Consider the following 21,772-nt stretch of genomic DNA (forward strand, 5'->3'; position numbering starts at 1 on the left):
ATTCTCGGCAATGGGAGATAGTACCTTATCTGGCTACAACAGCAACCCTTGTGTTAGCAGAGGATTTGATCAACATTGGGGATTTGCAAAGGCAATTTGCTCATGACACATTTGACACAGGTGGGTCAGGTGAAGCCAACCCTACCCCAGGTACCAGACAGCAAGTCTGGTGGTAACTGTCTTCGCAGCTTATTCCTGACAGTGGCTGTCACGTTAGGTCTACTGTCTTGTTTGCAAGCCTGCCTCAGTCCACGTGCTTGATCATGTTTATTCTGTATTGTTTGCAACATGTGAGAAAATGACTTAAGAATTCAAGTAGTCTGTTTTCCTTCTTCCTGGTTGCATATGCTTCTTCAAAGGGTAGCTTAGAAAATGAGGATATATTCTATATTTCACTATAAAAGTAATAAAGATTCACAGAACACTGGGTGGGGGGGGGGGGCAAGAAAAATCAGGGACTAGAATCCTTCCACCAAATTCTTCTGTTAACCTTAGTATATTTCATCCCTATTTTCTTTTTTTTCCAATGAGCAATAATCACGCCTCGGATAAACCTCATTGGCTACGATACTGCCACTGCACAAAGCTTCATCCCTATTTTCTTTTCCTATGCACAGGACTTTTTGGGATACAAATAGAGTCTTAAAATATGTTTATATTATAAATTTGCATTTGACTATCAAAATTTTTACTAATGTACACACTTCATAAACATTGTTTTCATGACCCAGCTTAAACATCTGCCCTACGGACCTGGTTCAGTTTATTTACAAAGGATCTTTGAGTCCATAAGTGAGTTGCTCTTAATGTACACAGAAGTTTAATGCCATCACTAGATGCTAGATCGTGGGCAAAGCGGTATTTAGAAAATGACATGATGACTACTGTTTGTTCTACATTATTATGAATTGGTAGATAACTGTACTCCAAAAAATAACCTTGAGTCCAGTCAGTGTGGCTCAGTGGTTGAGCGTCATCCCATGCACCAAGAGGTCGCCGGTTCAATTCCTGGTCAGAGCACATGCCCAGGTTGCGGGCTTGATCCTCAGTAGGGGACATGCAGGAGGCAACTGATCAGTGTTTCTCTGTCATGGATGTTTCTCTCTCTCTCTTCCTCTCTAAAAATCAATTAAAAATATATTTAAAAAGAAAATAACCTTGATGTGGGCAATGTAAGCTGGCTTGCCATTTCTGAAATCACAATGCAGCTACTGCCATTAGAAACATTTACCAAGCAGAGGCTAGTTGCGCCATCCAGGGCCATGGCTGCAGCGGCAGAAGGTTTTCTTCCCGGTCCCAATGGTTGGTCATGAAAGGGCTAGAATAGAGTTTTAAGGCTGTGGTCAATTATCAATAGATATTAAGAATGTGGGTGGATCCCTGGCCAGTTTGGTCAGTGGTTAGAGCATCGACCTGCGGTGCAGAGAGACCCGGGTTCAGTTCCCCCTAAGGGCATGTACCTTGGTTGCAGTTTGTCCCCGGCCCAGGTCAGGGTGGTGCAGGAGGCAGCCACTTGATGTGTCCCTTTCACGTTGATGTTTCTCTCTCTCTTCCTCTCTCTCCCTCCCAGTCTGAACAAAAAATGCCCTCTGGTGAGGATTAAAAAAAAAAAAGTGTTGCCCAGGCCGGTTTGGCTCAGCGGTTAGAGCGTCAGCCTGCAGTCCAGAGAGACCCGGGTTCGGTTCCCACTAAGGGCACGTACCTCGGTTGCAGTTTGTCCCCGGCCCTGGTTGGTCGTGCGGGTGGCAGGCACTCGATGTGTCCCTTCCATGTCAATGTTTCTCTTTCTTCCTCTCTCTCCCTCCCACTCTATCTGAATAAAAAATGGAAAAATGTCCTCGGGTGAGGATTTAAAAAAAAAAAAAAGCTAAACAGCTTTGAAAAAAAAATGTGGGTGGAACTCAGCAGGTGTGGCTCAGTGGGTGAGTGTCGACCCATGCACTAAGAGGTCACTGGTTTCATTCCTGGTCAGGGCACATGCCCAGTGGGAGGCATGCAGGAGGCGGCCAGTTGATATTCTCTCCATCGATGTTTCTATCTCTCCCTCTCCCTTTTTCTCTCTAAAAGCAATAAAGAAAAAAAATGTGGGTAGAGGGTGTGGTCCTTTGCCGCCATGTACTCAGACTGCATAGTCATTTCTGGGTTGGTCTGGATATCAGCTTTGCAGGTCTAAAATCAGAGTTGGTCAGATTCAGAAAGGAAAAAAACTAACTCCAAGAGGTCTAGTCAAAATGATGATTTATTAATTTGTGATGAGAAATATAAATGCCAAGGGATCCAAGAGTTGGTGTGATAGTGGCTGCTCTGTGCATATTCTCCCCTGTACAAGAAATCAAAACCCTAGTGAGCATGAAGCAGAGCAAAGGGAATCATATAAGTGATATGTTAAAAATGTCACTGAGGCCTTGGCCTGGTAGCCCAGTTGCTTGGTTAGAACATCGTCCTAATACACCAAGGTTTCAGGTTCAATCTCCGGTCAAGGCACATACAAGAAACCCATGAATGCATAAATAAGTGGAACAACAAAATCAGTGTCTCTCTCTAAAATATCAATAAATACAATTTTAAAGATGTCATTGAGAAAATTAAAATGTCATTGAAGTAGAAAAGCTATCCAGGTAGATGGAACACACCTGTCCATTGGGTGCCCCTCTAATCTGGTTAGTGCTGCAGAACTGGCCAGATCCTTCTTCTGTGATGTTTTCTACTAGACTCTGGAGCAACTTACCTGCTGTTCAGAAGCTTTTCTGAGATTTCATTTGGCTCCTGCTTCCTTTGCATGCAGGCATGCCTGGATTGAATTTCCCAGCCCTACTCTTCCGGCTTTCACCAGGGCGATGTCCTGTGCCCTCTGGGACCCGGTACAGATAACTCACCCTATCCATCATGTGTAGACTTGCAGGGTTTAACTTCTCTAGAGGCCAGCTTGATTTCCAGATTCCAGGGATGTCACCCGTAAACCCATAGGTACCAGTGACAGAGCTGATACGATTTTAGATCAGAATTTCAGGGAGGATCTGAGGCACTGATGACAGGCTGATGGATTTGTGAATGGTGCCAGGAATAGCCTGTCCAGTCCTTATGACTCCTCTGCAGGTTTTGCAAGCTCTTAAAAAGTCTTGCTTTGAACCAGAACAGTTGCTACACCATACATCTTGGACTTGGGGCCACTGAGCATGAAGTGCATACCAAGCTGATAACCTCGGATCAGCCTTCAGTTGTAAATATGCTCATAAAAATGACCAGGTGCAGTATTACCTGAGCAGATTTTACATGGCCACATACATTGATTGGATTGTTGTGTGATAATGCTTATCTAAAAATGTCTGCCTTAATCATTCCAGGAGCTAGTTCAACTCCTTGCAGGTAGGTGGGGTACACCTCCAAAACAAACAATAATCAGGGTTATTATCTGTCGAAGCAAAGCTGACATCCAGTATTTATTCCAAGAAAACCCTCTCCTGCCCACATGAGGACTCACAGGGCTCACGTGGACCCCTCAGGACTTCACACGAGGGTGCAGTCACACCTGACCCACACCTGTCAGATTCGAATCTCCTGTGCAGGTGCAATAGCAATAACAACTCGGGCTGCACACAGTCCTCGAATTCACCAGACAGTCACATGCATCGTCTTGATCCCCACGGCGGTCACGGTAAATTGTGGTTTTTAGGAACATGATCCCACTTTTTTTTTCTTTCTTTTTTAATCCTCGAGGACATTTTTTGCATTTATCTTCAAATAGAGCGGGAGGGAGAGAAGGGGGAAGAGAGACAGAGAAACATTGACTGACCACCACCCACACAACCCCAACCAGGGTGGGGACAAACTGGAACCGAGGTACGTGCCCTTAGCGGGAACCAAACCCGGGACTCTCTGGTCCATGGGCCAATGCCCTAACCTCTGAGCCAAATCAGCCAGGGCTAATTTTTTTTTTTTAATTGATATGAGAGAGGGAGATAGAGAAACATCGATGAGAGAGAACATCGATTGGCCACCTCCTGCATGCCCCTCACTGGGGATTGGGCCCACAACCTGGGCATGTGCCCTGACTGGGAATCGAACTGGTGACCTCTTGGTGCATGGGTCGATGCTCAACCACTGGGCCACACCAGCTGAGCGAACATGATCCCACTTTATAGCTGAGAACCCAAAGGCAATATAAGCAGGTACCATAAGGTAGCTACCAGGCCTACAGAGTTCAAGCCCACGTGTTTCACTCTAGGTAACTTAGCCTGGGGGAACAGTGTTGCAAAGAGGCTTGGCTGTGAATTTCAAAATAGCTGGTGCAGCCCTGGCCAGTTTGGCTTAGTGGTTAGAATGTCAGCCTGCGGTCCAGAGAGACCCGGGTTGCAGTTTGTCCCCAGCTCTGGTTGGGTCGTGTGGAAGGCAGCCACTCGATGTGTCCCTTTCACGTCGATGTTTCTCTCTATCTCTTCCTCTCTCTCTATCTGAACAAAAAATAGAAAAATGTCCTCGGGTGAGGATAAAAAAAAAAATACCTGGTGCGGTTGGGACACCAGAGTATGTTCCCCTTCCTGTTCATCACCATGCATTCCCTGCAACAGGCACTAAAATCAATTAGAGAACAGGTTTCTTCATATGTGGTGAGGAGGGAGGAGTTGTCCTGGGATTGACTTTTTTTCTTTCTTTCTAGGATTGATTTTCTTGAAGACTGGGAGGCTGTGAGGGGCTGGGTAGCTGCGTGGGGCAGGGCAGGGTGGGGCTGTTTGCTGAGTATTCTTCCATTTCAAGGAGGGCATACGACTGGCCTTTCTTCCCGTCTGTCATTTTATTGTTCCATGTTCCTTATTCCCCCTCCCCTCAGCACCCCCACACTTGCACTGTGCATTTATTCTGATTAAAGGACTTCCTTCCAAAACAAAAAACAAAAAACATTTTATGAGGTAAAAGAGATACAGTAGTAAGCACATCGAACATGATCTTTGCCTTTATGAAGTCCATGAGGAGGGGACAGATAAACCAAACAAACGATCGGAATGGTGCCGTGAAGTCTAAGTGCAGATGCCATGAAGACCTGGTTTGGGTGAGGGGGCCATGGTGGGAGGGCCTCTTGGAGTGAATATGTTTGTCTAAGACGAATGGTGAGCAGGCTTTAGGTTAGGTTGTTTGTCCAAGCAACCAAGCTCCTCACCGTCCAGGTGCCCAGGGCCTAAGGGTAGTGACCTGGTTGGAGAGTGTGCTCCGGCAGGGACCTGTCCTGAGGCCCTGCTGCATACCAAGCTCACTGTTTTTACTAGATTGTATATTTGTGAGTGTAGGGTGGGGTGTCAGGGTGGTGAGGGGTGGCGCTGCTAAAGCTCCTCTCACCCACTTTGGGGCCGTGCTCCAGGGTAAGGAGTGGCCGTGCAGATGCCCTGGAGCCACATAGAGTGGCCTCTCCAAGAACCCGCAGGAGGCTGAGTACATAGCATGTACTACAGATAAATGTTAGCTACTACCACCTAAATCCTGACCTAATTTAGCATTGTGGGGTGTGTTTGTACTTTTGCAGAGAGAGTGTTTATTTATTTAAATGCATAGTCCATCTACATCCACAAATTGATATAATAAAAGCCAAATATACAGCAAGACTGCTGGAAGAGAAAATATTAAAACCACATAGTAGAAGAGAGAAAAGAGTGAGCCCCCAAATCAAGACTAAGAGTTTTCTAAAAGTGTGTCTTCGTTGGGGCTGAGTGAGAGGGTGCAGCCACGGTGGCCGTGGGGCTGGGGAGCTCCCCTGCCTTCCCCTGAGGGCAGCTCCTGAGTTCGACGTTTCTACTTTGTCCATTTTACAGAGCTGGAAACAGTCCGTCTTCCCATCTGCTTGTCAGTTATTTCGGAACTGGCCATCCTCGTGGTGTGAGAGGAATGTTAAGAAGAGCTGGAAATTACAGGCCTGGATATCACAGCCAAGCTGTTACCAGCGTCTTAGAGCCAGGGCAGCCTTCAGGGCGGGTTTGCAAATGGGAACACTGAGGCCCGGGATGGGGACGGCTGTTCTCAGCATCCAGGGACTGGAGGAACTAAAATGAAGAGCACCCAATCCCTTCCCTAGCTGGTCAGGACTACAGGGAGGCTGCGGGCCACCTCCGCTCATTAGGCCTAAGGTCCAAGGCCTGTGACAGGTAAGAATGAATGGATTCAGTGTCCTCAACTCTGCATTTTCAGATGGGCAGGTGGGTAGGAGGGCCCATGTTTTCCCAAATGAGGAGAGGTAGTTCTTCTGTGGCTGAGACCAGCACCGTCTCCAAGGAGATCCCAGGGGTCTGCCTGCAGGAGTCTGACATGAGAGAGAAGGAAGGCCTCCAGGGTCAGAGTCGACAGCTTTGTGGACTCACCTGTCCCTTCTCAGCCCCAAGAAACCAGAAGCAAAACTACTTGGGGAGGAAAACTCAGAATTGAAGCAACTGAGGACAGATGCACTAAGATTCCATGAGACGGAGGGCCTGTGAGACGGGACACAGTTGCGGACAGCTGAGGGCAGGCCAGCAGTAACTCAGCCCACCTTCGGCTTGTGGGCAGGGTGTGGGGCTGCACCCCATCAGACCGCATCTGGGGACTGGAGGAACTCAAATGGAGGTTCCCCAACTCCAACCCGGTGGCCCCTCTATGGTTCTGTTGCCGGAAGGCCTCTGTTTCATCATCAATCTGAACTGGCATCTGGCCACTCTGTTCACTTCTTTGGGGTTTGCCTCCTCTGGGCCATGGTACCCCTAGGGTATTGCTGTTTTTTAAAATACAAATCAGGTCCCCATGCCCACCTGTGCTCACACTCCAACCCCGTTTACAAGTGCCGCTCACACTTCACCCCTGTCCTTTACACACCCGTTTTTTACATCCCTCAGACACTGTTCCAGCCACAACAAGCTCTTTGAGTTGCCTCGACATACTACCCTCTCCACTTTTCCGTTAACCGTTCTCCATCTGTATTAGTTAGCATTATGCTAGAGGCTGTAACAAACCTCAAAATTTCAACGCTTAACTCAAAGTTGTTTTCGGATTGCCACAGGACTCTGAACTGGTGTGCCCAGATGTCGTGCAGTGGGGTGGGGTGGGGGTTGTCATCTTCCACACATAGCTTTCAAGACTGCCCTGAGCACACACCGTTTCTGCTCATGTTTCACTGGCTAGAAATCAGTCGCTTGGCAGGACTTAACTGCAAGGGAGTCTGGGAAACGTTCCAGCTGTGTTCCCAGGGAAGAGGGAATGGATTTTTGTGAACACTTCACCATACCATCCTTGAGATGGCAGCCTGAGATGTCACTTTCACAAAAAGTATTTCCTAACTCATGACGACTGGGTTGAGTTGCTCCTTCTTGTTTGACCCAACGCACTTGGTGCCTAATCATTTTTATAACCCATGTTTAAGGTAGGGTACAATAATTGCTTATTTACATATTTTTCTATGTTATATCAATAGTTTCCTACTCTTGGTGTAAAAAATTACTACGGGTTGTAGGTTAGATCCCCAGTTGGGGTGCGTATGGGAGGAAACTGATCGATATTTCTCTCTCACATTGATGTTTCTCTCTCCCTTCCTCTCTAAAACAAAAACCCCACATATCCTCAGGCAACAATTTTTAAAAAATTACCACAAACGTACTGGCTTAAAACAACACAAATTTATTATCTTACGGTTTTGGTGTTCAGAAGAGGCTTGAAGGGGATCTTATTGGGTTCAAGTCGAGGTGTCAGCAGGGCTGTGCTCCTTCCTGGAGGTTTGAGGGGAGACTCTGTTTCCTTGCCTTCTCCAGCGTCCAGGGCTGCCTACATTCCTTGGCGCGTAGCCCCTTCCATCTTCAAAGCCAGCAGTCACCGCACGCCAGCCTCTGCTGCTGTCATCACATCTGACCCCGACCTGACTACTCCCTCTGATAAGGACCCTTGTGATTCCCTTGGACGCACCTGGATAATACAGAATCATCTCCCATCTCGAGATAGTTAACTTAATCACATCTGCAAAGTCCCTTTATTCACAGGCTGCAAAGATTAGACAGTATTCATCCTGGGAGGGCCATTATTTTGCTCACCAGGGACTGTTCCGCCTGTGAGGCTGCCTGCATTGTCTGCTGTGGCCTTCGAAGTGAGCACTGTCCCTGGGGCAGCGCAGGTGCTTGTCAGTGTGTTGGGGAGGGAATGGGTGGATTTGTAGCCTCCCAAGCTGAGCTGGGACAGGACTCCTCCCTCCCCAGAGGCCTGGTCTAGCACACAGCCGGCAACCCCTTGGTCTTCTCTCCTACTTCCCCATGTGATGAGATTTATGGAGAATTCATAGGGCATATGTCCTTCATGTTGCAAAAATCAACTTTATTGAGGTATAATTTACATATAATGAATTCACCCATTTTAAGTTCATTAAGTTTTGACAAATTTATACACCTATGCAACCACCACCATAATCAATATATGGTGTGTGTGTTTACAGTTTGTTTTGTTGTTTCTGTGTATAGTTCTGAGTATTAAGACCTATATAGATGTGTGTAACCATTAACAGCCTTCCCCACCCCCTTAACCTTTGGCAACCACTGATCTGTTATCTGAACTTACAGTTTTGTTTTTTTTAATCCTCACCCGAGGACATTTTTGCATTTATCTTCGGATAGAGCGAGAGAGACACATCGAGTGGTTGCCACCCACACGACCCCAACCAGGGCCAGGGACAAACTGCAACTGAGGTACGTGCCCTTAGCGGGAACCAAACCCGGGACTCTCCAGTCTGCGGGCCGATGCTCTAACCGCTGAGCCAAACCGGCCAGGGCTGAACCTACAGTTTTATCCAAGGCAAATTTTAATCATGATTACCTAGGTAGTAATTTCATTAAAAAGAATCCTTTTCCCTTTATGGATTATATCGTAGCCACTTCACCAACCTACATCTCCTTCCTTAGCTCGAACCAGAGGGTCAGTTGGCCAGAAGGAAACTTTGGGAGGGGAAGGGTCACCGCAGATCTTCATCAGCCCCACCGCAGTCCCCTGGCTGCCACAGGCCAGCCTTTGCTTCCATATTGAGGGGAAGAACGACGCGGTCCACCTCGGCCAGAAAACCATGTCACCAGAGGGAGGGAATCAGGGGACCTGGCATTTTCAAGGTGATCTCAAAGTTGAAAAAGATCAGCAACCTGCATTGGAAGCATGGTGACTTCACGTCAGGAAGTAGATGACAGTTACAATTACAAAGAAAGAAAGAACTCGGTCAAATACCAGATACAGCACAGTATTTTCTTACTGCGGTGAGATTCACATAACATAAATTAACCGTTTTAAAATATGTTTTTATTGATTTTTTTAAGTCTTTTTAAAAAAATTTTTTCTTTTTTCTTTTTTTTTTTTATCCTCACCGGAGGACATTTTTTTGTTCAGATAGAGAGGGAGGGAGAGAGAGGAAGAGGGAGAGAGAGGAAGAGAGAGAGAGAGAAACATCGACGTGAAGGGACACATCGAGTGGCTGCCACCCGCACGACCAACCAGGGCCGGGGACAAACTGCAACCGAGATACATGCCCTTAGCAGGAACCGAACCCGGGTCTCTCGGGACCACAGGCCGATGCTCTAACCGCTGAGCCAAACCGGCCAGGGCAAAATTTTTTTTCTTTATTGATATGAGAGAGAGGAGGGGAGAGGGAGAGAGAGAGAAACATTGATGAGAGAGAACATCGATTGGCCGCCTCCTGCATGCCCCCCACTGGGGATTGGGTCCACAACCTGGGCATGTGCCCTGACCAGGAATCAAACTGGTGACCTCTTGGTCCATGAGTCGCACACCCACTGAGCCACACCAGCCGGTCTGAATTAGCCATTTTAAAGTGTACAATTCAGTGGCATTTAGTACACCCAGAATGTGCCCCTTCTAACAAGTTCCAAAACATTTCAACACTCCAAAAGAAAACCTCATACCCATTAGCAGTCACCCTCCCCCATCCAGGCCCCCAGACCTCAGCAAACACTAATCTGCTTACTGTCTCTAGGGATTTACCTATTCTGGATATTTCATATAAATGGAATCACAATCCATGACCTTCTGTCTGGCTCCTTTCACTGAACATAATGCTTTTGAGCATAACGTTGTAGCACACCAGCACGTCATTCCTCTTTTATGACCAGTATTCCAGTGGGTGGGGAGACCACAGTTTGCTTGTACACTCGTCCACCGGTGGACCACAACATAGGACTTGCCTCCTTTTGGACTTGAACAACACTAAGACTATTTATACTCCCCAGAACCTAACTCCAATATCACCCCCCGGGTCTGTACGAGAAGCCTTCCCACACATGTTTTCATGTAACATAACAACTTTGTCAAGAAGGGATTATCATCCCCTCCCCACCTTTTCAGATTCAGCATCTGAGGCACAAAAGGATGAAGTGACTGGATCCAGGTGAGATTCCAAGCTTCATGTCCACCCCTCTTCACCCCAGCTCGTGTCTCTGACTGAGAGGAACTAAAAACAAAGTGCACGTGGAAAGCAAAGTCCTTGGGAAGGATTTCAATGCAGTGTCAACGAATGCAGAAAATCCTCGAATCCCAAGTCCTTCCCGTGGTGACTCTGAACGCCCTGTGTTCCATTCCGGGCAGGCAGCCGGGTGTCAGGCACACCGCTCTCGTCGCCTCCCTTTCTGATGCCCTCTCATTACTTTTCATTGCATCGGAGCCTCTCTAGCATCTTGTATCTTGATTCCTAATGCAGGGAATTTCTCTGCCTCCCACTGGTCCAACACAGCACTTCCCTCTCTCAGAACTCTCCAGAGAAGTGCCCCTGAAAATGGAGCTGGTCTTCTGTAAGGAATTCATCTCTATAATGCATAGTATAATATCCAAGTTCCGGGCATATTTACATAGCAATCTCCACACACAAGCGACATTACAAAGGGAAGATTTTTTAAAGGAATGCCATCTCAAAGCTCCATTTCCTATAGTACTAAGAACACTATGGGAATTACCCTGACAAGAAGACAAAAAACGACTTCCAGGGATGCGGGTTAGAGACAATAACACCAGTCCCATTAATGTTTAAAGTCAATGGAGCATAAAACTGCTTTTCTCTACTTACAGGCAGGCATCATCTTACAGAGAGGAGGAAAAAAAATTACCATTTAACTCTGCTGAAATCCATAAGCCCTCCCCTAATTTTCATTCCCCTTGAAACTCTCCAGTAAGTACCATCAGAATGAAAATGAGAAGCACTCTCTAGGGGAAGGGCTTCCAACCCTCATCAGTGAAGAGTATGAAGGGTCCTCCACAGAGATGGCAGGCTGAACTCTCAGGAAAAGATCGTCAACCAAACCTGCAGAACTAGTTGTGGTGACAACTTGGGACTTGGGAACCTCTGGGCTGACTTCAAGAGGGCTTTAAACAAGCCCAGTTCGGGATAGATGTGAGGCAGAATACAAGGCACTGGGCAATGTCAAGGAAGCCATGCTTTTAGGGTATGTTTTACTTAGTGGGCTGCAAAGGGAACATTATTACTATCTGAGTTCTTTCCCTGGAGGGATCGCTGACATTGAGCCAGGCCTCTGTTAGTAAACCATTGGATCTAATCCCACATTACATTTGTGTAATGCCTGACAAAGCCTGTTCCCATTATCTCATTTGATCCTGAAAACAATCCTCAGAGGGTGGTGGGGCAGGGATTATTTTTTCCATTTTACAAGTGAAAACACTTGTAAACGGATTTGCCAGGAGCCACACACCCCAGACATGGCAGGAATGAGACGTGAATCTAGGTCTTTGTACAACCTGTTCAGGGTTCTTTTGACTCCACTCCACAGATTGATCAAAATAGTCTCAGCCCCACCCAGTCCTCACATTCATCAGTTTGACAGCTGCTGGGCACTCACCACCACAGAGCTTGTGTTTATACTGCCCACACACCTCTGTCCTAATGAAAACATACAGCCCTGACTGGCAAGCTCTCTGGGGAAAAAAGAAAGAAAATTATTTCATATCCTCTCCCTGCACCAAAGAGCAAAATATAGATTTGACTATGTTCAAGTTCGTTAAGTTTTAGTGTTAAAAAAATTGACTGTACAGAGCCAACAACAACAACAAAAAACCTGAAGATAGATTTGTACCAAAATATTAAAGAAAAGAGTTAACTTTTGGGATGTAGAGGAGTCATGCAAATTAAGAAAAACTCAATAGGAAAAAGTTATTAGGGAACAAGTCATAAAAAAGGGTACAGTTGGTCAACATTTAGAAAACTGCTGAACCTAATTAACTTCAAAGAAATAAAAACTGAGTTATCAATTCCACCAATGTAATCAGCAAAAAATTAACTATATATAGAACTCAAATAGTAGTGAAGGTACAATGAGTAATGTATGCTCACACAGTGATGAGAGAGGAAGTTTACCCAATTGGAAAGCTATTTGGAACATTTATCAGAAACACTAAAATATCCATATCCTTTGACCTAGCCCGGCTGGTGTAGCTCAGTGGTTGAGCATCGACCCATGCACCAAGAGATCCCAGGTTCGATTCCCAGTCAGGGCACATGCCCAGGTTGTGGGCCTGATCCCCGTTTGGGGGCATGCAGGAGGCAGCCAATTGATGTTCTCTCTCATCGATGTTTCTATCTCTCTCTCCCTCCCTCTCCCTTTCTCTCTAAAATCAATAAGGAAAAAAATTAAAATAAATAAATAAATAAAATATCCATATCCTTTGACCTAAAATTCCATTCCTGGGAATATGTTCTTAAGAAAAAGTCTTTAGAAGCATTTGAGATCTCACTTTCTGGTATGTCCTCAGTCTGGCTCAACTACTCATAAAAATTAAAAAGAAAAAGTCATCAACATGGAAGGTTTTATACACAAAACTGACAGTCACAAACCTATCTGCAACAGTGAAATTAGATAAACAGTAAACACTAAAGGAATTGTTTAATAATTTATGGTGCAACCACTTCATGGAAAGTTATGTAATCATTGTATGTTCTCAAAGTGCACGCAATAACACGAACACTGTTCATGGTATAATATAAATGGGAAAATGTACAACATTGTACATGTGGTTGTTTGCATAAAGACTTTAATAGAAAAGGCTAGAAAATAAAATAAAATTTCTTAATGTTTGAGTCCTATAATTATAAGAGATTTTTAAAAATTGCCCTATATTTCTATTTGAATTTTCTCTCTCTTTTTAAAAATCTTTTCTTTTTTTAATGAACAAAGTCAACTCTTCTTTAGCCATGAGGTGGCATGCCCTTCTCGCTCTGTGCTTGAGGACTGGGTGTGTTATGGCAGAAATTCAGTTGACGGGAAGAGACAGAGTACATGCACTCGGAGCATTAGAAAATGACTGTTTAAAGTGCATTGGTGCTGGCCCAGCGGAGTCACCTCCAAAGGCTGAGCCCAGTGCCCCGGTTCCAACTGCTTTTTAAATTTTTATTATTATTATTTTTTTATCCTCACCCAAGGACATTTTTCCATTTTTTATTCAGATAGAGTGGGAGGGAGAGAGAGAGAAACATCGACATGAAAGAGACACATCAAGTGGCTGCCACCCACACGACCCAACCAGGGCCGGAGACAAACTGCAACCGAGGTACATGCCCTTAGTGGGAACCGAACCCGGGTCTCTCCGGACTGCAGGCCGACGCTCTAACTGCTGAGCCAAACCGGCCAAGGCCCAACTGTTTTTTATACGTGATAAGCTTCTGAGTGTTGGGGACTTTCCAGATCCACTGTAGTTTAGGTGGCTGGTTGATGCAAGAGGCAAGTGAGATTACAGAAACCAAGAGTGGGGTCTTTGCACTGCGAGCTAAGGGGGTTACCTACACCTAGCTTGCCTTCTCATTCCCCCCTCTCGAGTCTCAAGCTGCTCCTAGCAGACTTAGAGAACATTATTTTATACGATATTCGCAAGCATGGCTTGGACAGGGAGTTCCTTTTAGCACCGTGTGAAGAAGAGGGGTGATAATCTCTGACTGCTTCCTGCTGAATAGGGGCATTGTAAGGAAGGGGTTGCAGCAGCTAGGGCTCTTTGCTGTCCAGAGGAGAGGAATGGTAGTCAGGGGTCTTTATTTGAAGCATCATCGGGAGCTTTATTGTTTCTAAGCAAGAGGAAATGAAATGGGTTGGCCTGTTGAGAATACAAGGGCCAAACAGGAATGCTATGAAAAGCATCAGGAGAGGACAAGCAATGGGAGTAAACAAGATGCCCAGTTCCATATATTACTTCAGGAATTCCAAGACTCTGACAATTCCTGTCCGCTTTTTGTAATTTGTTCCTTTAACTGCTGGGCCATGTCTCTAACTATTCCTGATTAATTAACATAAAAGCAACATTCTTTATTTAAGAAGAGGCATATTCCTCCCTTTTCAGAAGTCAGTAGGTCTAACCCCCTTCTATTTTGTAATACTACTGCTGCTAAGGAGTCTACTTGGTCCTGTAAGGCTACTAGGGATTGTGCAACCTGTTCTATGTCGTCTGCAAGGTCCTTCGATAATTTTTGGTAATAAGAGATGAGGTTATCCCTCCAGAGCCAGTCCCTACTCCAGTGGTGATTCCTAGCCCAATTAAAAAGAATATAACCTGGATGGTCCTTTTTGATCGGGTGTGTGCTGCCAGGAGTACTAAGAAATTGAAACTAGACATGGTGTTAGCCAGTGTGTTGGAGAGCTCGCTACCAGTGAACCGGCAAGGGTTTTTCGGGCTCGGGGGTCATGCAGATCTGTGGGATCTGGGTCCAGGTAGTCTCAGTGATGAGCTGAGCCTGGCCGCGTCCAGCTCGAGAGCCCCAGAGGAGCCGAGAATCAAAATACTTCATGGAACCATCACCCTGGCCTTCAAGTTTCAACATGGAGTCATTGTTGCAGCAAACTCCCTGGCCACAGCGGCTGCCTACATTGCCTCCCAGACAGTAAAGAAGGTGATAGAGATCAACCGCTACCTGCTGGGCACCACGGCAGGGGGCGCAGCAGATTGCAGCTTCTGGGAGTGGCTGTTGGCTACGCAATGTGGAATCTATGAGCTTCGAAACGAGGAGCGCATCTCGGTAGCAGCTACCTCCAAGCTGCTGGCCCACATGGTGTATCAGTATAAAGGCATGGGGCTGTCCATGGGCACCATGGTCTGTGGCTACGATGAGAGAGGCCCTGGCCTCTACTACGTGGACAGTGAAGGAAACCAAATCTCGGGGGTCACCTTCTCTATAGGTTCTGGCTCTGTGTAATGCACATGGGGTCATGGATCAGGGTTACTCTTATGACCTAGAGGTGGAAGAGGCCTATGATCTGGCCCGTCAAGCCATCTACCAAGCCACCTATAGAGATGCCTACTCAGGAGGTTCGGTCGACCACTACCATGTCCATGAGGATGGCTGGATCCGAGTCTCCAGTGATAACATAGCGGATCTACATAAAAAGTAGAGTGGATCTACCCCTTGAAGGAGGGTGGGTGTAGCTGCTTGCGTTTCTTGGGGTGACTGTTGTTGGTAAATGGGTACAGTTAGTTTCCCATTCTATAGTGGAGGGGTCCTGAATTGTATTGATTGTTTTTTTAAGCTCTGGTGCATTGACCTCCATGTGTTACAGTTGTTAATGAGTTGCTGCAAAGATAATGATTGGTTTTCCTTTGGATGTTAACATTACACTGCTTGACTTCAAAGAAAAAGAAAAAGAAAAAAGAAATTGATTGTTGGAAATAATGTTCATCCGGGGAGTCAGGAATGCCAGGGTACAAGTTCCTGTCCAGTTAGCTAGTAGACAGAAGTAGGCATTTCAACCGCATATAAAGAAAATCCCTGGGGAAGGGTGACACCAGAATTGGTCTACTGAATGGTTGCCTGACCTTTGACTGTGAAATGTTTGATTACATTGGTTGTCAGTCATGTGACCTAACAGTTCCATTCCTTGATGGTTCTTTTTTTTTTTATCCTCACCTGAGGACATTTTTCCATATTTTGTTCAGATAGAGTGGGAGGGAGAGAAAGAGAAACATCAACGTGAAAGGGACACATCAAGTGGTTGCCACCCACACGACCCAACCAGGGCCAGGGACAAACTGCAACCGAGGTACATGCCCTTAGCGGGAACCGAACCCGGATCTCTCAGAACCGCAGGCCGACGCTTTAACCACTGAGCCAAACTGGCCAGGGCTCCTTGATGGCTCTTAAAACACAGGGAAGCTTGTTGTGACAATTCTACATTGGTTACAATGGGTCCTATTATAGTAAGGCCCGATACGTTGTAGGATTGATCATATTAACTAGGGCTACCAGAGTTGCCATATACCGTGGGGGGTTTAGGGAAAGACAAAGCCAGCACTAGCTCAGGGTTGGTCGAGGCAATGGGTTGAATTTAGAATTTGATACAGATGGGGCTCTAAGTTATAGGGTCCATTTAATTTTTTTTTTTTTTAATTCTTCACCTAAGGATACTTTTCTATTTATCATCAGATAGAGTGGGAGGGAGGGAGAGACAGAGAGACAGAGAACCATCGATGTGATAAAGTCACATCAACTGGCTGCCTCCCGCAGGACCCAACCAGGGCCAGGGATAAACCACAACTGAGGTACGTGCCCTTTACCAGAATTGAACCCAAGACTCATTGGTCCATGGGCCCGAGCTCTAACCGCTGAGCTAAACTGGCCAGGGCAGGCCAATTGAATTTAAGTGATGGGAGAGAGCAGGATGAACCTGTCTGACTCATTTTTGTCAGATTCCTTGTTACTTCTGAGATTGTCTGGAGGCGTGCTTGATCTTGGACTCCACCCCATCAGACATCCCAAAGTGGGTTTGATAGGTCCAACAGGCCTGTTTGCCTGGGGTGCCATGACAAACATGTCCTGCCCATTGGTGTCTCGACTTAATCTACCCAGTCCAATAAGTTTTTCCGCCCCAGGTACACTTGGAGGCGGAGTCATAGCATGCCCTGGGCTGGTAAGTGTAGCTGACAAAACCCTGCAGTGAGGCACCCTTTTGCCTAAGATAGACCTGCCAAAGGCCTGCACCGGGACTGTTTCCCGCCCCGCAGACAGACTCCCGGCAGGAACATCGGGTTGCTGGAGGCCTCACTATGAGAGGTTAGTACCAATAAAATGAGTAGTCTCATCTTGTCAGGTATAGGCCTGTCTTGGTCGGGGATAGCAAGATATAAGAAGGATGAGGAGGAAAACGGTTAACACTGCTAGCAGAGAAATGTTAAGTAAGGACACGGTCCAGTGCCAGGATCAGTCCACAGGTGATGACCACTGATTCTATTGATGGAGTCCTCAGGTGCTTGTTGTAGACTGATCAGCAGGTTTCGCTGTCCTCTTAAGGGTGATCTGCAGAGGAGTGTTCTGGCTGGTGGTCACTCTCCAGGAAGCCAGGTGAGCTGCCTTCACCCAAGAGTGGTGGATCCCCTGAATACCTATTCAGACCTGCAACCTTGAGAGCTGTGGAAGTGATCAGTATAACTAAATAGGGCTCTTCGGTTACCCACTTATGTACCACAAAAATGGTTTTTCCTAGTCCTTGTAGTTTTTATTGAATTTCCAAATTTCCCAGTTCTTTTATGTCCCCTTTGAATTTGATCAGTGTGTGGGGGGATGTCTCTCGTATAGGATTTCAAAAGGGGAGAATCCTATCTTTGACTGAGGGGTACAACAGACTCGTAGGAGAGGTAGGGGTAGTATATCAGTCCAGGGCAGGTTGGTTTCTTGGCATAGTTTTGCCATGGCCTGCTTAAGGATCCGATTCATGTGTTCTACTTTCCCTGAGCTCTGGGGTCGGTAGGCCGAGTGCGAATTCCATCGGAGGCCTAGAGCTTTAGCTACTTGCTGTACTAGTCCTGCTACGAAGGCTGGGCCATTGTCTGATCCTACAGTCAACAGCATTCCGTATCTCGAGATGATGTCTCTTAGAACTGTGGTTACTTCTCTTGCCTTTTCGGTACGTGTAGGGTAAGCCTCAACCCAGCCCGCGAAGGTACAGATAAAAACTAGGAGATATGCCCTGGCCGATTTTGCTCAGCAGTTAGAGCATCAGCCTGCAGACAGAAGGGTCTCGGGTTCAACTCCTGGTCAAGGGCATGTACCTGGGTTACAAGTTTGATCCCCAGTCCCAGTCAGGGACATGCAGGAGGCAACCAATCAATGTGTCTCCCTCACATCGACGTTTCTGTCTCTCTCCCTCTCTCCCTCTCCCCATCCCTCCCTTCCATGTTATCTAAAAAATCAATGGAAAAATATCCTCAGGTGAGGAATAACACACACACACACACACACACACACACAAAAACAACTAGGAGATAAACTCTACTGGGTCCTATTTCTGAGAACTCTACCTATAGATCTTCAAAGGGTGCTTGACTGCAGCACTGGATCCCAGCGGGCCCAGTTGGCCCTTGTCTGGCATTGTTTTGAGCACAGAGAAGACAGCGTTGGAAGACTGAGGCACAGAGGAATGGAAGTTGAGCAATTAGGTAGTACCGGCTTAATAATGCTTCTAGGGCAGTTTTTCCCAGATGGGTGAGTTCACACTGTTGGAGGACTAACCGATGGGCTAATTGTTCTGGCACGTAGATTCTGAGGTCTGGGAGTATCCACCATCCTTCCTTCATTATATTTGTCCTCTCCTGTTGTGCCCATTCTTCTTCCTCGGCTGTGTATTTTGGGGTTGAAGGTAGTTCTGAAGCCAGCATGATTTTTTTTTTCTTTATTGATTTTAGAGAGAGAGGAAGAGAGAGGTAGAGAGAGATAGCAACATCATTGAGAGAGAACATCAAATGGCCACCTCCTGTATGGCCCCCACTGGGGACTGAGCCCACAACCTGGGAATGTGCCCTGACCAGGAATCGAACCGGTGACCTCTTGGTGCATGGGTCGACGCTCGACCACTGAGCCACACTGGCTGGGCAAGCCAGCACGATTTTTGATGGGGCTGCCTGTTCTCTTGCGGCTTATTTAGCTGCAGTGTCTGCCTGACAGTTTCCTTCTGACAATGTGTCTCTTTTCTTTTGGTGTCCCTTGCAGTGGATGACGGCTACCTCTCTTGGTTCCCAGATCACCTACAACAATTTTAGGATTTCACCTTGGTTTTATATTCCTTCCCCCCCTGCAGTAAGGAGTCCTCTTTCTTTGTATATACCCCCATGTATATGTAGGGTGGCAAAGGCATAGCACGAGTCAGTATATATGTTGGCCTGCTTATCTTTGCTGATGCCCTCACCAGGGCTCATAGTTCTGCTCTTTGGGCAGACCATCCCTCAGGGAGAGCCCTTGCTTCCAGAGTCTCAAAATCTGAAACTATTGCATACCCGGTGTATCTTTTGCCCTCACTCATGTAACTGCTACAGTCTGGGTACAGAATAAGGTCAGCAATCCCCAGAAGAGGGGGATGGTGGGGGAGAGATAAACCACAGAACTTACATGCATGTATGCATGAACAATGTACATGGACAACAAGCTGGGGACGGGGGGGGGGGAGGGAGAGGGGGGAATCAGTGTGGGGGGGACATCTGTAACAAAAATAAATAAATTAAAAAAAAAAAAAAGAATGAGGTGAGGATTCTGCAGAGGTTTATCTGTCAGGTCTGGTCGGCTGAAGTAGACTTCATCAAGTACCTCCAAGCAGTCATGCTCTGAGGTCCCAGCTGCTATTGGCAAAAAGGTAGCAGGATTTAGAGTTTTTCCTGCTTCTAGTCTTACTTGTGGGTTTTCATATAGGAGTCCTTAGTAATGGGTCATTTGGGCATGAGTTAGCCAATGCTGTCCTCTTGCGTCCATCAAGGTAATAACAGAGTGGGGTACCTTGACGTTTAAATTTTGTCCCAACATGAGTTTGTCTGCCTCCTTAATTAGCAGTGTGGTGGCCACTAAGGACAGGGTGGCCAGCCTGCCGCAACCAGGTCAACTTGTTTTGAAAGGTAAGCTACCGGTCTCTACCAAGACCCAAATTCCTGGGTTAGGACTCCCAGGGCTATTCCGTAGTTTTTGTGCACAAACAGGTTAAGTCCCGTGATACGTCCAGGAGTCCTAAGGCTGGTGCCTTCGTGAGCTTGGTCTTTATAGTTGAGAATGCTTTCTCTTGATCGAGTTCCAGACAAGGGGCGCCTTTTCTTCTCCTTTCAAGGCCTCATATAAGGGTTTGCCAGTTCTGAAAATCCGGGTGTCCATATTCGACAGAACCCTGCTGCTCCCAGGAATTCTCGAATCTGTCGATGGGAAGTGGAAAACAGAATAGCGCAGGCTGCCTCTCTCCTTTCGGCCCCTAGCATTCGTTTGCCTTGGGTGATCTTGAAACCTAAGTGTTTGACTTCTTTTTGGCAAATCTGCACCTTTTTCTTTGATACCCGATATCCAGCTTCCATCAGTAGCCCGAGTAAAGCCTTGGTCCCTTCCCAGCATTGGGTTCAAGTGGGACTGGCCCTTAAGAGGTCGTCTATGTATTGGAAGAGGACACATCCTAAGTTCCGTCCCGGGAACTTGGCTAAGTCAGATGCTAGTGCCCCACTGAACAAAGTTGGTGAATTCTTGAATCCTTGAGGTAGTCTAGTCCAAGTGAACTGTTCCTCTGTTCCTGTGGTGGGGTTTTCCCATTCGGAGGCGAACAGAGGCGGGCTACTGGGCACTAGTTGGAGGCAGAAGAAGGCATCCTTTAAGTCTAGGCATGTGAACCACCCCGCCTCAGAAGGTATACGTCCTGATAGAGTATATGGGTTAGGCAGTGCCAAATGCAACGTGATGACCTCTTCATTAATGGTCCTTAAGTCTTGTACTGGGTAGTAGTCGTTTGTCCCATGTTTCCTTTTTTTTTTTCTTTATTGATTTTAGAGAGAGAAGAAACATCAATGAGAGAGAACATCGATCGGCCGCCTCCTGCATGCCCCCCACTGGGGATCGGGCTCACAACCTGGACATGTGCCCTGACTGGGAATCGAACTAGCAACTTCTTGGTGCATGGGTCGATGCTCAACCACTGAACCACACTGGCCAGGTTGTCCCAGGTTTCTTTATGGGCAGCCAGGGGGTTTTCCATGGGGACTGGCATTGCTTTAAAAGTCCCCACTTGAGTAGTCAGTCTAGGTGAATCTGGATCCTTCTTGTAGGGTCCTGTCAGGGCCTTTTCTCTGTGAACCCCTTGATTCCTGCAGTAGCAACTGCATTGCTGCTGGTGGTTTTGGTCTCTGGGCCGCTGACCTGAGATGTTTTCCCACTGGCTCCAGCGACCCTGGTGGCAGCAGTGCATTGGCTGGTGGTGCGGATGAGATGGATGGAGATGGGCTGTCGAGCAGGAGAGGTTCCCCATCCTCAGGTAGTGGGGTGTATGGCAGTGGCAATGGAGGGACCTCTTCCGAATCCCCTTGTAATATAGGAGGCTGCTTTACTTGCCATGAAGTAAGTCTTCCTTTCACCTTGTGCCACCTTGTGCCAGGACTTTACACTGTCCCTGACTAGTAACACAGAATCGAACCCAAGGAGGCCAGATTTGGGCTATTTCCAACCATTGGTCTATGTAGGGTAATTGGTCTGGATGGCCAGGGTTTCTGGTGACTACCCTATACACGACCCGAACTTTAGGGACGTCAAGGATGCCTTCAGAAGGCCATCCCACACCAAAGGTGGGCCACTCTAATTCACAGAGGGTGAGCAATTTCCTGGCAGTCAATTTGACACAGTAATCTCCTGAAAACCCTTTTTAAAATTCTTTTTTTTTTTTGTACGTGCCCCTAGTGGCAACCGAACCTGGGACTCTCTGGTCCACAGGCCGCCGCTCTAACCGCTGAGCCATACTGGCCAGGGCCCTTTTTGAAATTCTTAAGCATAGATTCCAGAACAGTGGGCTTA

At 46.8% G+C, this 21,772-nt stretch overlaps 2 pseudogenes; one reads left to right on the top strand and one right to left on the bottom strand.

Annotated features, from left to right (window-relative positions):
• Nucleotides 1-455: 455 nt before the first annotated feature.
• Nucleotides 456-588, bottom strand: LOC118632846 (annotated as a pseudogene).
• A 14,008-nt stretch (nt 589-14,596) lies between these two features.
• LOC118632276 lies at nt 14,597-15,389 on the top strand (annotated as a pseudogene).
• Nucleotides 15,390-21,772: the final 6,383 nt, after the last annotated feature.

This window comes from Molossus molossus, unplaced genomic scaffold (assembly GCF_014108415.1).
Source record: "Molossus molossus isolate mMolMol1 unplaced genomic scaffold, mMolMol1.p scaffold_m16_p_17, whole genome shotgun sequence".
Lineage (NCBI taxonomy): Eukaryota > Metazoa > Chordata > Mammalia > Chiroptera > Molossidae > Molossus > Molossus molossus.